General features: G+C 40.8%; 1 pseudogene; it reads left to right on the forward strand.

Annotated features, from left to right (window-relative positions):
* The first annotated feature begins 393 nt into the window (after positions 1-393).
* On the forward strand, positions 394-1,317 carry LOC148031454 (peptidyl-prolyl cis-trans isomerase CYP59 pseudogene; annotated as a pseudogene).
* Positions 1,318-11,222: the final 9,905 nt, after the last annotated feature.

An 11,222-nucleotide genomic window follows, 5' to 3' on the forward strand; every position in this document is an offset into this window, starting at 1 on the left:
CCAAAGCTGAAGATATTGCAAATATACTAATAGAGATGAAGAAACATTAAGTTCAACTAGGAGAAAAAGAAATGCCTTTTTTGAAAAGATTTGTAACTGTTCACAACTAATCAGGATGCTTCCATGTACTAAAGCAATTACAAAACTCCTTAACATCTATATATAAACGTTTTTCTTTACTCTTGTAATATAATTCAGGCTTTCTTTTAAAAAAGATTAATCTCTCTCTCTCTCTCTCTCTCTTTAGACAAGAACGACATGGACTCTCGCGCTCGCTCGCGACCGTAAAACGCCTGAGATTGGAAGACGAAGACGACGACTACAAAGAAGAAGACGAGAGCACCAGAGTGTAATCAAAGACGGCGACAGCGCGCGAGACCGCGTCTTCCAAGCATGGCTGTATTTGTCTCCACCAGCTACGGCAAACTGGTCATCGATCTGTACGCAGCGGAATGTCCCCTCACCACTTTCAACTTCCTCAAGCTCTGCAAGCTGGGTTACTACAACAACTGCCTGTTTCATGCCATCCATAAGGACTTCATCGTGCAGACAGGCAGCCCCACAGGTACAGGCCTCGGGGGTGACTCCTTATACAAGCTTCTCCGCATCTACTCGTCGCAAGGCACTCGTGCTCCTCATGACGATGATTGTGTCGGACAGTACAGGTCTTTCTGCGACGAGCTTGCTCGCCCTAATTACAAGAGCTCATGTCTCAAGCATGATTGCCTCGGCACTGTGGCCATGGCAACAGCTGCAGCAGGCGCCGGCCCCTGCAACTACCTCCATGCTTCCCAATTCTACATCACCCTGCAACGTCCTCAAGTACCGATTATTGATGTTCTTGAAGATGTAGCTCGCTCGATTGACATCCCCAGCTTGAACAATTGTATTGATGCTGCAGATACCGAGGATCAAGCAAGCACCGATCAACAACAGCGTCGAGCGGCTCATACACGAGCTGTTGTCCTTGAAATGATTGGGGACATTCCCGAAGCAGAGCTGAAGCCGCCGGAGAATGTGCTATTTGTTTGCAAGCTCAATCCTGTTACACAGGAGGATGATTTGAACATCATCTTCTCACGGTTCGGCACTGTCTTATCGGTGGACATCATTAAGGATCGTCAGAGCCTGTGTTATGGATTTGTAGAGTTCGAGACCAAAGAGGTCTGTGAGGCTGCTTACTTCAAGATGGACAATGCTCGCATAGACGACGTCAGACGTATCCATGTGGACTTCAGCCAGAGTGTTCACAAGATGTGGGCTAGATATCGGCGCCACTATCTCAGCAACAAGCATGCACTCTCAAGGATGACTTGAGCAGTTCAACATCACAAGAATTTTGCCAACCTCTCAAAGAGAACCCAAAGCCGTCGCACAAAAGTGGAAGTTTGGCATGGTAGTCTAATAAAGCTGGCCCATTCCAACCAAAATGCAACTCAAAAAGTATTTCTCTTTTCATTGTATTTTATTTTAGTTAAATATATAGTCCCATTGTCACACTACATTTGGGGCCTAAAGAAGAGCTAAGAATACTTTGACGCATCTTATTATTTGTGTTATATAGAGCCCTTACAAGAGAGAATGTCTGCAACTTATTATTGGGCATGCCATACTCCCTAGTGTTCAACTTCGTCAACATTTTTTGTTAGCACATGAAATTTAAAAATACATTTTTAATTATTTTCAATCAGCATTATGTTGATTATTGCATCCTGGGGGAAGAGAGTCATTGTTTTAATAGAAACCATCGTTGTCAATGAGTTCTCCTTTCTCTCACTCATCCAATGCCATTGTGACCTATGGCCACCTCTAATCACTCATAATCACATGATGAAAAGAAGCAATAACCCTTTACACATTTGTAGTGCTAACAAGTAAGGCTTGCAGATTTCACCTTAGCTGTAGATCATTTAGCTTCAAACATGTGTGCCTTAGCCCACATCGTCTAGTTTTAGATGAGCCATTCAATGCATTTTATATTACAATACATGATTTATAATGTATGTTAGCATTGCGGTTTGTGAGCCATGTCAAAGGTTAGTTCTAACCTAAGGAATTTTGAGGAGCATAGCTCTAGACTCCTCACCGCCCCAAGCACCCCCCCGCCCCCCCCCCCCCCCCCCCCCCCGGCCCAATTTAAGGTTCTAACCACACTCCTTTTTTATTATGGACTTAACTTTACGAAGCATAAAGTTTTTCACTTTCATAGATTATGCAAGCAATGTAGCATGACTCATTGCCTACATGCAATGAGGTTGATAGATAGCAAAAATTAGGTATAACTAAAATTTTTGGGCATAGTGCTATGATTTAGTGGCTTTACTTTTGGAGCTTTTTTAGTGATGGATTGTAGGATTTAGTGATGTGGCAAGGACAAGCCATTGTCCTTAATTGCATGAGTTATCCATAAACTATATAATTTCTTAACTCAAGAACAGAATGGATTGTAAAGAAAGCTATTCATCATGGGAAGGCTACATTTGGCAAAGGAAGAATGAAAGATATCAATACTTGTTTAGGAATGCTCAAATGCATAAATGCCATTCTAGTAATAGATTTCAATGCAAAGTGTGTTGTTTTCATAACAAACTTTTTGTGATTCATTGAATATTTTTAGTGTCTACGCACACAATGACAATTGCAAGGAGTGTACACTACAAGATATGGACCTTATAGCGACGTTTAAAGCGACGAAAATACAAACAACAAAATTTGCCCCCGTCGTCGCAAAAAGTGTCGTTATTGACGACGCCATAGAATCGTCGCTATATGCATCGCTATATGCGTCGCATTTGCGACGTAAATAGCGACGCATATAGTGACGCTTGCAGAGAATTTGCGACGTTGATAGCGGCGACAATAGCGACGCATGCAGTAAATTTGCGACGCAAATAGCGACGGTAACAAAGAAAAAAAAAATTTGTGGCAGGGCAAGCTGCCCTGCCACATATAGCACTGTGTGCTGTATGAGAGCCATACAAAATAGTTTCTGCACTGCTGCATACAAAGCGTTTGCAAACAAAAAGAATGTATACTGAAATCATAAAACTGATAGATGAAATAAATACATGATATCGCATAAAATGCGATTGGTACAATCATAAAACAATCTCACTAATACATAGAAAATGTCTACATAGATCGGGCGACTAAAAACTAAAGGTATGTGAGCTCTAAGGATCCAAGGGCGAGCTACAAATCGTCGCCCCCCGAATGCTCTTCCCATTGTAAAGGAGCATCAAACGGATTCTGCAGAAAAAGAAACAACATATCAATCCACCATACAATAATGCATTCAAATATCTCATGGTAACTACGGACAAGAAAGATGAGTGACTTACTGGGCCGCCGCGTCTGTACAATCGGTCGATCAATGATCTGAGACCGTGCCTCTCTACATATCGAGTCTCAAGGCCTTGCGGATCGCGATTTGTAATGGAGTGCTGCAAACAAAACAAAATGCTAACTGTTAGAAACATGATTGTCAGTACAAAGAATATCTCAAAAAAACAAATAAGCAAAACAAAAGAGAAACTTACAAAGTCCTCCAAATATGTCATGTGGCCGCCACTCCCAAGATGATGTACCGATCCGGCCTCGATTCGTGCCCTCGCCGCCTCCCGCTGCTGACTCCAACGTCCTGGCGAATTTGTAGCCTTCTCCCTCAGTCGGCGCCAGTCGTCTGCATCTAACCACTCGGGCTTTGGAGCCCCACTCTTGATTGCCTTGCGTGCGTCGGATCGTCTATGTGACATGTATGCACGCATGCAATCCATCATCCAGCCCGTAGAGAATCTATCCACTGCGGCTGGCACTGGGAACTCCTCGTGCAAGGATGCTACTATGTACTCCTTGCTCCACTCCGGTATGTTCCTCCAATGATCCAGGACGTTGTGCCGAAAAACTTGTTGGCAAAACTCCCTCATGCGAGCCATCACCCTCCTCCCCTCATCATTCATGATGATGGCTCCTGACCTGCCATCCACTAGGTATCCATAATCCCTAGGAGTGTGCCTTGTATGGGCCCTCTCCCATCTCCGTCCACGCTCCTGGGCATATCTAGGAGACCCTTGTACATCCGGTGTACCGACGGGGGTACCCTCTCCCGGAGTGCCACTCAAAGGGGTGCCACCAGAGGGGGTGCCACCAAAAGGAGTGCCACCAAAAGGCATGACATCTGCCGACGGCTGCGCAAAAGCCGGAGTAACTGGAGTGGACGTCCCCACAGGTGTGACAAATCCTGGAGGTGACCGAGCTCCAGCTGAACGACGAGACGGAGACACCGCGTCCGTGTCTCCACAGCAGCACCCCCCTAATCCTCCTGCAGTCGCAGTCCCTCCCTCTGGCCCAAGTCGCGAGCGTCGAGATCGTTTGCTCGAAGCTGGAGCATCTGATCGCACTGAAGCTGATCTAGCAGAGCGCCCTGACGAAGAACGAGACAGCTCCTGATCTGCTATCTCTCTGAATCTCGCGAGCTGATCTGGAGACATACGTGCCATCATCTCCTGAAACTCCTCATCGCTCATCCCTCGACTCATCCTGAAAATGTCGATACCTGCACAGATAAAAAATAATGTTAGAATAATCAATTTAAACTATACAAAGCACATTAATATAAATCATTTTTGAAAAATCCCTCTTAAAATGAATATCTTATCTACCTTTATGGAAGATCTAAACAACGAATTGAGTAATACAATTCTTCAAGAATGAAGTATTCTATGGTCCCATGTTAATCTCCTGACACAACTCTGCATACACTGGAAGGTCGATAGACATGTCACCACAAAAGAACGAGTCTGCCTCGTTCTCAAAAAATTCTATGACTTCTGTATTTCCATCATTGTTAGCCGATGCGGGCTCCAAGCTTGCGGTGGCCTCCACCCCTTGTAATTTCGATCCCTCTATTTGCATATTTTCTTCATCTATGCCTGGAACATCGCTTTGATCGTATACTCTCGCACCTCGAGGAGTTGAAGGTATAACATACCACCATCGAGGTTGTCGGGGATTTGGATAGAAGATTACATGTTCACAAACACTTACAAACCGTCTTCAAACCATTGTGACATAAACCATGTCGTATTAAATCCAGATGGACCTCGTCGAACTGTTGCGCCAGCTCCTCCAAGTACCACTTTGAACCACTGCACATCGAATATTATCATGGAGAAGCTACAGTAATCCACCGTAATAATACTTTGCAAATTCCCAAAATACTCCATCTCATCCACAACCATGTTCGGATCCGTTGCTCGTCGCCGGCTCTCTTGCTCAAACCTTGCCATGACACCACAGTCCATTGTGGAGCGCATTTTGTCAATACGCTCCACCCGAAAATGCCGTCCGCATGACCACGCTGCACTATATATTTTGTACTGCACATTGAAACACTCAAATTAGATGTAGCAAACAAATTCAGATACGACACATTCTAAACCCCTCATTACCTTTGGACTACATCCCCTCGAGAACTCCCACTCCTCCATTGAGACCCAATCTTATTGTGTATGGTTTTCAATTAGCTTGAGAGTACAATGCATGAAAAATGCTAACTTCAAATTACCGTTTGCTGAAAATCTGCAATCGCCTGATCAATTATCTCAGATTGAAACTTGCCAAATCGTCGTACGTGTTCTATAGACAATCGGCGTTTTCGTCTAATTGCCAACTTGCATTGAGAGCAAGGACATGGGACACGCTGATTAAGATACGACTCGCGGTCTTGAATAATAGGACCTTCTTCGTTTGCCATCTTATCTACATTACAGCAAACGAGGCTTAAATGGATAGCTTTATGGAGATGTACGTCAAGTTGCAAGTTGACCATAAACCTTGCATTGTATATAGTAGTCGAGAGATTTTCCGATGTTATATCTCGGCCTTGTATCATGCTCAACGATTTGTTTGTCCCGGTAGATAATTTTTTGTTATATCTCAGCTTTGAGTATAAGTAATCCATTTTAAAATTAATGCGCGCCATCTATGAAATTTTATAACTATAGTAATAAAATTTATTTCAATCAATTCTACTCATAGTCATAAGACCTGAGAGAAATTATCCTATACTCAATTTAAGGGTTTCTTCTTCTATAATAATAATTTTGGGTTCATTTTGATGAAGTACGTGGCCGTATGCAAAGCACATTGCATACCATTATCAATACGTATATTATCTTAAATTTCCTTCCCTTCCCTCTCCCTCTCTTTCTCTCCCTCTCCCTCTCTTCCTCTCTTTCTCTCACCCTCTCGTTCTCTTTCTCTCCCTCTCTCATTTCCTCCCTCCTCCTCCCTCTCCCTCTCCCTCCCTCTTTCTCCCTCTTTCTCCCTCTCCCTCACTCCCTCTCCCTCCCCCTCCCTCTTTCTCTCCCTCTCTCATTTCCTTCCCCTCCCCCTCCCTCTCCCTCTCCCTCTCCCTCTCCCTGTCTTTCTCTTTTTCTCCCTCTCCCTCTCTTTCTCTCTCATTTCCTAAACAAGCAAAAAATAAAGTGATTTAAACATCCTCCAAGCAAAAGGGAGAGGGAGAGATACAATGCACTCTCCCTCTCTTTCTCTTTCTATCCCTCTCTCATTTCCTTCCCCTTCCTCTCCCTCTCACTCTCTTTCTCTCTCATTTCCTCTCCTAAACAAGCAAAAAATAAAGTGATTCAAACATTAAACAAGCAAAAGGGAGAGGGAGGGAGAGAGAGAATGCACTCTCCCTCCTTCTCCCTCTCTTTCTCTTTCTCTCCCTCTCCTATTTCCTCCCCCTCCCTCTCCCTCTCCCTCTCCCTCTATTTCTCTTTCTCTTTCTTTCTCTTTCTTTCCCTCTCCCTCTCCCTCTCCCTCTCCCTCTCCCTCTCTTTCTCTCTTACTCTCTCATTTCCTCTCCTAAACAAGCAAAGAAGAAAGTAATTTAAACATTAAACAAGCAAAAGGGAGAGAGAGAGAGAGAGAATGCACTCTCCCTCTCTTTCTCTCCCTCTCCCTCTCTTTCTCTCCCTCTCTCTCCCTTTCCTTCTCTTTCTTTTCCTCTCCTAAACAAACAAAAGAGAACGATTTAAACCTTCAACAAGTAAAAGAAAGAGAGAGGGAGACTCACCAATGAGATATGGCGAGCGTGGGCGGCTTCTCTTTGCAACGAGGGCTCCTCCTCTCCTTCGCGAACAACGACGGTGGCGGTGGCAGCGGCGGTGGCGACAGCAAGTCTCTTCCTCCTCTTCTCTCACAAAGCCTTGGCTCTCTCCCTCGCTCTCTCCCTTGCTCTCGCTCTCAAAAGGCGAAGAAAAGAAAATGAAAATGGCGCTCTGGTTTCGGCCGCACTTTTTTTCCCTGCGGCGTCGCTATTTGCGTCGCAAATAGCGACGCATATAGCGACGCATATAGCGACGCCAATAGCGACGCCTATAGCGACGCCGATATCCGCCGTCGCTAATCGGCGTCACTATTGCCCCATTCCCTTGTAGTGGTAGAGTGCAAATAATATTACTATCCTACATGAAATTGTGGACATGTATCTATTCTTGCATTCCATTCAAAACTTAATGCATAGAGAGAAGTTTTCCAGATATCAATAAGAGTAGCAAATACCCATTTTGATTAATTGGTCGAAAATTCAATCATTTTCACAAAAAAGAAAAACAAAAATCTTGATGACTTTATGCAACCCGCCCAATATAGTGGATGTTGGGTTGTACAAGCAAAGTCAAGGAAAGGTCAAACACTTTATTCATGTCATAAGTAGCAAATTGGGTCATTCTTAAATCGATTTTATTTAAAACCTTAGAATTAAGCTTTAGAAAGAAAAGTATGCAAAGAGATTATACCTATCATATTCAATTATGTTTTTGTTCCATGCTCTCTTTGCATGATGCACTCATAATGCATAGGTATGCTGGAATTATGTTTCATAGGGCTTTGTTTGAAGGAATCAAATGGTGAGCCTAATGCTATACAATGTAACTTTTTTCAATTGAGCATCAAAAGCAAAAATCTCAAGTTGTTGGTTGTGATATTTGGTGTGCAAGAAAAATAGTATAGATTTTGCAGATAAGCGCTTTAGAATTTATCACTTTGTTTTTTTCCATTTGCATTTCAAGCCCTGTTTTAGCTTTGCAAGGTTGCAGATAGGAGTTTCACGACATATTCTGTTCCATGCTCTCTTTGCATGATGCACTCATAATGCATAGGTATGCTGGAATTATGTTTCATAGGGCTTTGTTTGAAGGAATTAAATGGTGATCCTAATGCTATACAATGTAACTTTTTTCAATTGAGCATCAAAAGCAAAAATCTCAAGTTGTTGGTTGTGATATTTGGTGTGCAAGAAAAATAGTATAGATTTTGCAGATAAGCTCTTTAGAATTTATCACTTTGTTTTTTTCCATTTGCATTTCGAGCCCTATTTTAGCTTTGCAAGGTTGCAGATAGGAGTTTCACGACATACAGTGATTTCGATTGTGTTTGTCGTTTACTAGTGCATATGCTATAAATTTCAAATACATAAGTTTTGAGGTGTTTCTCAAGGAGCAAACACAAGGCTTATCTACAAATAGGTTGTAGATCATATGTATTGTAAAGCAGTCACTCAATAAAAAGGACTACTCGATTTATTGTTATGCACATCTTGTTGAAGGATTGCAGAAGTTTTGCTTGATGTTTGGTACTATATTGTATCATAATGGCGAAGAATAGTGAAAATCCAATTATTGAGAAGCTACATAAGAACAACTACCCATCATGGAAGTTTCAATAACAAACTTCCTTGTGAAGAACGCCTCTTCAAGTTTGTCTCAAGTGAAGAAAAGGAACCAAAGCTAAATAATCTTGCAATTACAAAATAATTAAAGGCATGGAAAGAATGGAATGCAAAAGGCAAAAAAATAATATACTGGTTATCTATAGTTATTAATAATAGTATGCTGGGATATGTAAAAAATGGAGAAACCTCACATGCACCTTGGACAATCTTCAAGAATATTTTTTTAGTTAATACAAATTCATGGAAGATTTGAGTCAAGCAAGAGTTGAATACCTTGAAGAAAGGAAAGATGTCTATAAATGAGTATGTTTTGAATGTGAAAGCAGTGTATATGCCTTAACAGCTATTGATGCAATGCCTGATGATAATAATTTGGTTTCATCTACTTTGGGTGGCCTTAATAATGAGAAGGCCTAGAAATCGTTTCTTACTTATGTGTATGTACAAAAGTCATTTCTAGAAATGGACGAGTTTATCTCTCGCATGATCTCTAAGAAGTGGTGAATATGTCTAAGAATTTCACTTAAGTTTAGGAAGAGGATATGTCAGATCCTCTTTAAGAGGCCATGATATGGGATGTGTTGGAGGTAACTACTGAAATAAGAAATCAATAGTTTAGTGACATGCATATTTCAAGAGGCCGTGGTAATTCTAGAGGCAAGGGGAGCTCTAGAGAAAGAGGTGGATGGCAAAATGGAGGTTCTAATCATTCTAGAATTGTTTTTCATTAATAAGGATAAACATAACATATTGCAACCCATTGTTTTGATAAGAAGGATGACATTCGCAATGACAAGTTGTGGCAAGAAAATTATGCATCATCTTCAAGATAGAATGATGAAAAAAATGAGTATTTATTTATCATGCATCATATGATGAATGCTGTTACAACAAAGAGGACATGTGATGATGTATGATATGTTGATTCTTGTGCATCCAACCATGCTAAATGGTTTGGAGGGATGCAGGATTTAGAAAGTCCAAGTGATGTAGAGACAGATGACAATTCATATCATCTAATTTCACATATTGAAAAGTTTCATGGTAGAAAATAGATTATTTCTTGATACTTTTTATTCTTTTTGTGGAGTTGATCTAACAAGTAATGTTTGTAGATGTTTGTTGATAGTCCTTGCATGATGCTCAGACAGAGTGTTTGTCAGATGTTTTACATGTGCCATCCATCACAAATAATTTGATATTTTTGGTCAAATGGTAGAGCAAGGTTTTGTAAGTTAGATTTAATGCAAATGCCTTTTCTGTTGAAGACTTTAATAATAAGTGAAGGTTGATTGCAAAAGGAAGTAGAGTTGGTCGTATAATAACTTTTGATGCTAAAATTCTTGCTATAATGATGCTATGTATGCTAAAGGCAAAGGTGTGGTTACAAACATTGAAATATGGCATTGAACATGAAAACATGCAAATGATAAAATTAATGCAACCAAAAGGGTTGATTATAGGTTTGCCTACATTCAGAGTTGCAAAATTACGTAAAGTTTGTGAAGTACATCAATTTGGAAAGCATACAAGGCATCTGTTTTTGCATGACAAAGACATAAGCAAGAATATAGTTGATGTTGTGCATACAGATACTTAGGGGCTTACCCAAAATGTATCTCTTGGTGGCAATAAGTACTTTGTTACATTCATTGACGATTACTCTAAAAAACTCTAGGTATATTTCATGAAGGAAAAGAGTGAAGTGTTTGAGTACATCAAAACTTTCAAGGCTATTGTTCAAAGAGAAATAGGCTTGAAAGTCAAATGCTTGAGCAGGAGCATATCTCTCTAATGAGTTCAATGACTTTTTGAGGTCTCATGGGATAAAGAGATAGTCTACCTATAGGTATACCCCACAACAAAATGGGATTGCAGAAAGGAAAAATAGACATATTATAGAAGTTGCACATGCATTTTTGGCTGAGAAAAATATGCCCAAGAATTTTTTATTTGAGGTTGTTTGGACTACTACTTACATTATGAATAGGTCTCCCACAGTTGTAGTTTATGGTTTGACTCCCAAAGAATGTTTTATAAGAAAGAAACCTGATATATCACACTTGAAAGTGTTAGATTATATTGCATATGTTTATGTGCCTAATGAGTTAAGAAAGAAGTTGGACCCAAAGGTTAAAAAATGTATTTTCATTGGATATTCTACTAAGTAGAAAGGGTATCATTGTAATAAACTTGTTACTGGTTGGTAAGTCTTGAGTGAGTAAGGATGTTATTTTTTATGAGATAAGCAATTGGTATGCATCTTAATGGAGATTCGTTGGATGATATTAATGATCATGATAGTATGAGCAAGTAGAAAAGTAGGAATTACGGCTCTTAGTGGACCATAGGCATGGACCATAGACATCATCTAATAGTAGATCTAAAGCTTATCCTTATTAGTTTGGGAGACTAAGGAGTAGCTCCATATCTTCAAGTACATCTACTAGTATTGGAGGTAATGACAAAGGAAAGAAAAAGT

This window comes from Lygodium microphyllum, chromosome 9 (genome assembly GCF_053477565.2).
Source record: "Lygodium microphyllum isolate KBCC chromosome 9, Lygodium_microphyllum_v1.1.10, whole genome shotgun sequence".
In the NCBI taxonomy this organism is placed as follows: domain Eukaryota; kingdom Viridiplantae; phylum Streptophyta; class Polypodiopsida; order Schizaeales; family Lygodiaceae; genus Lygodium; species Lygodium microphyllum.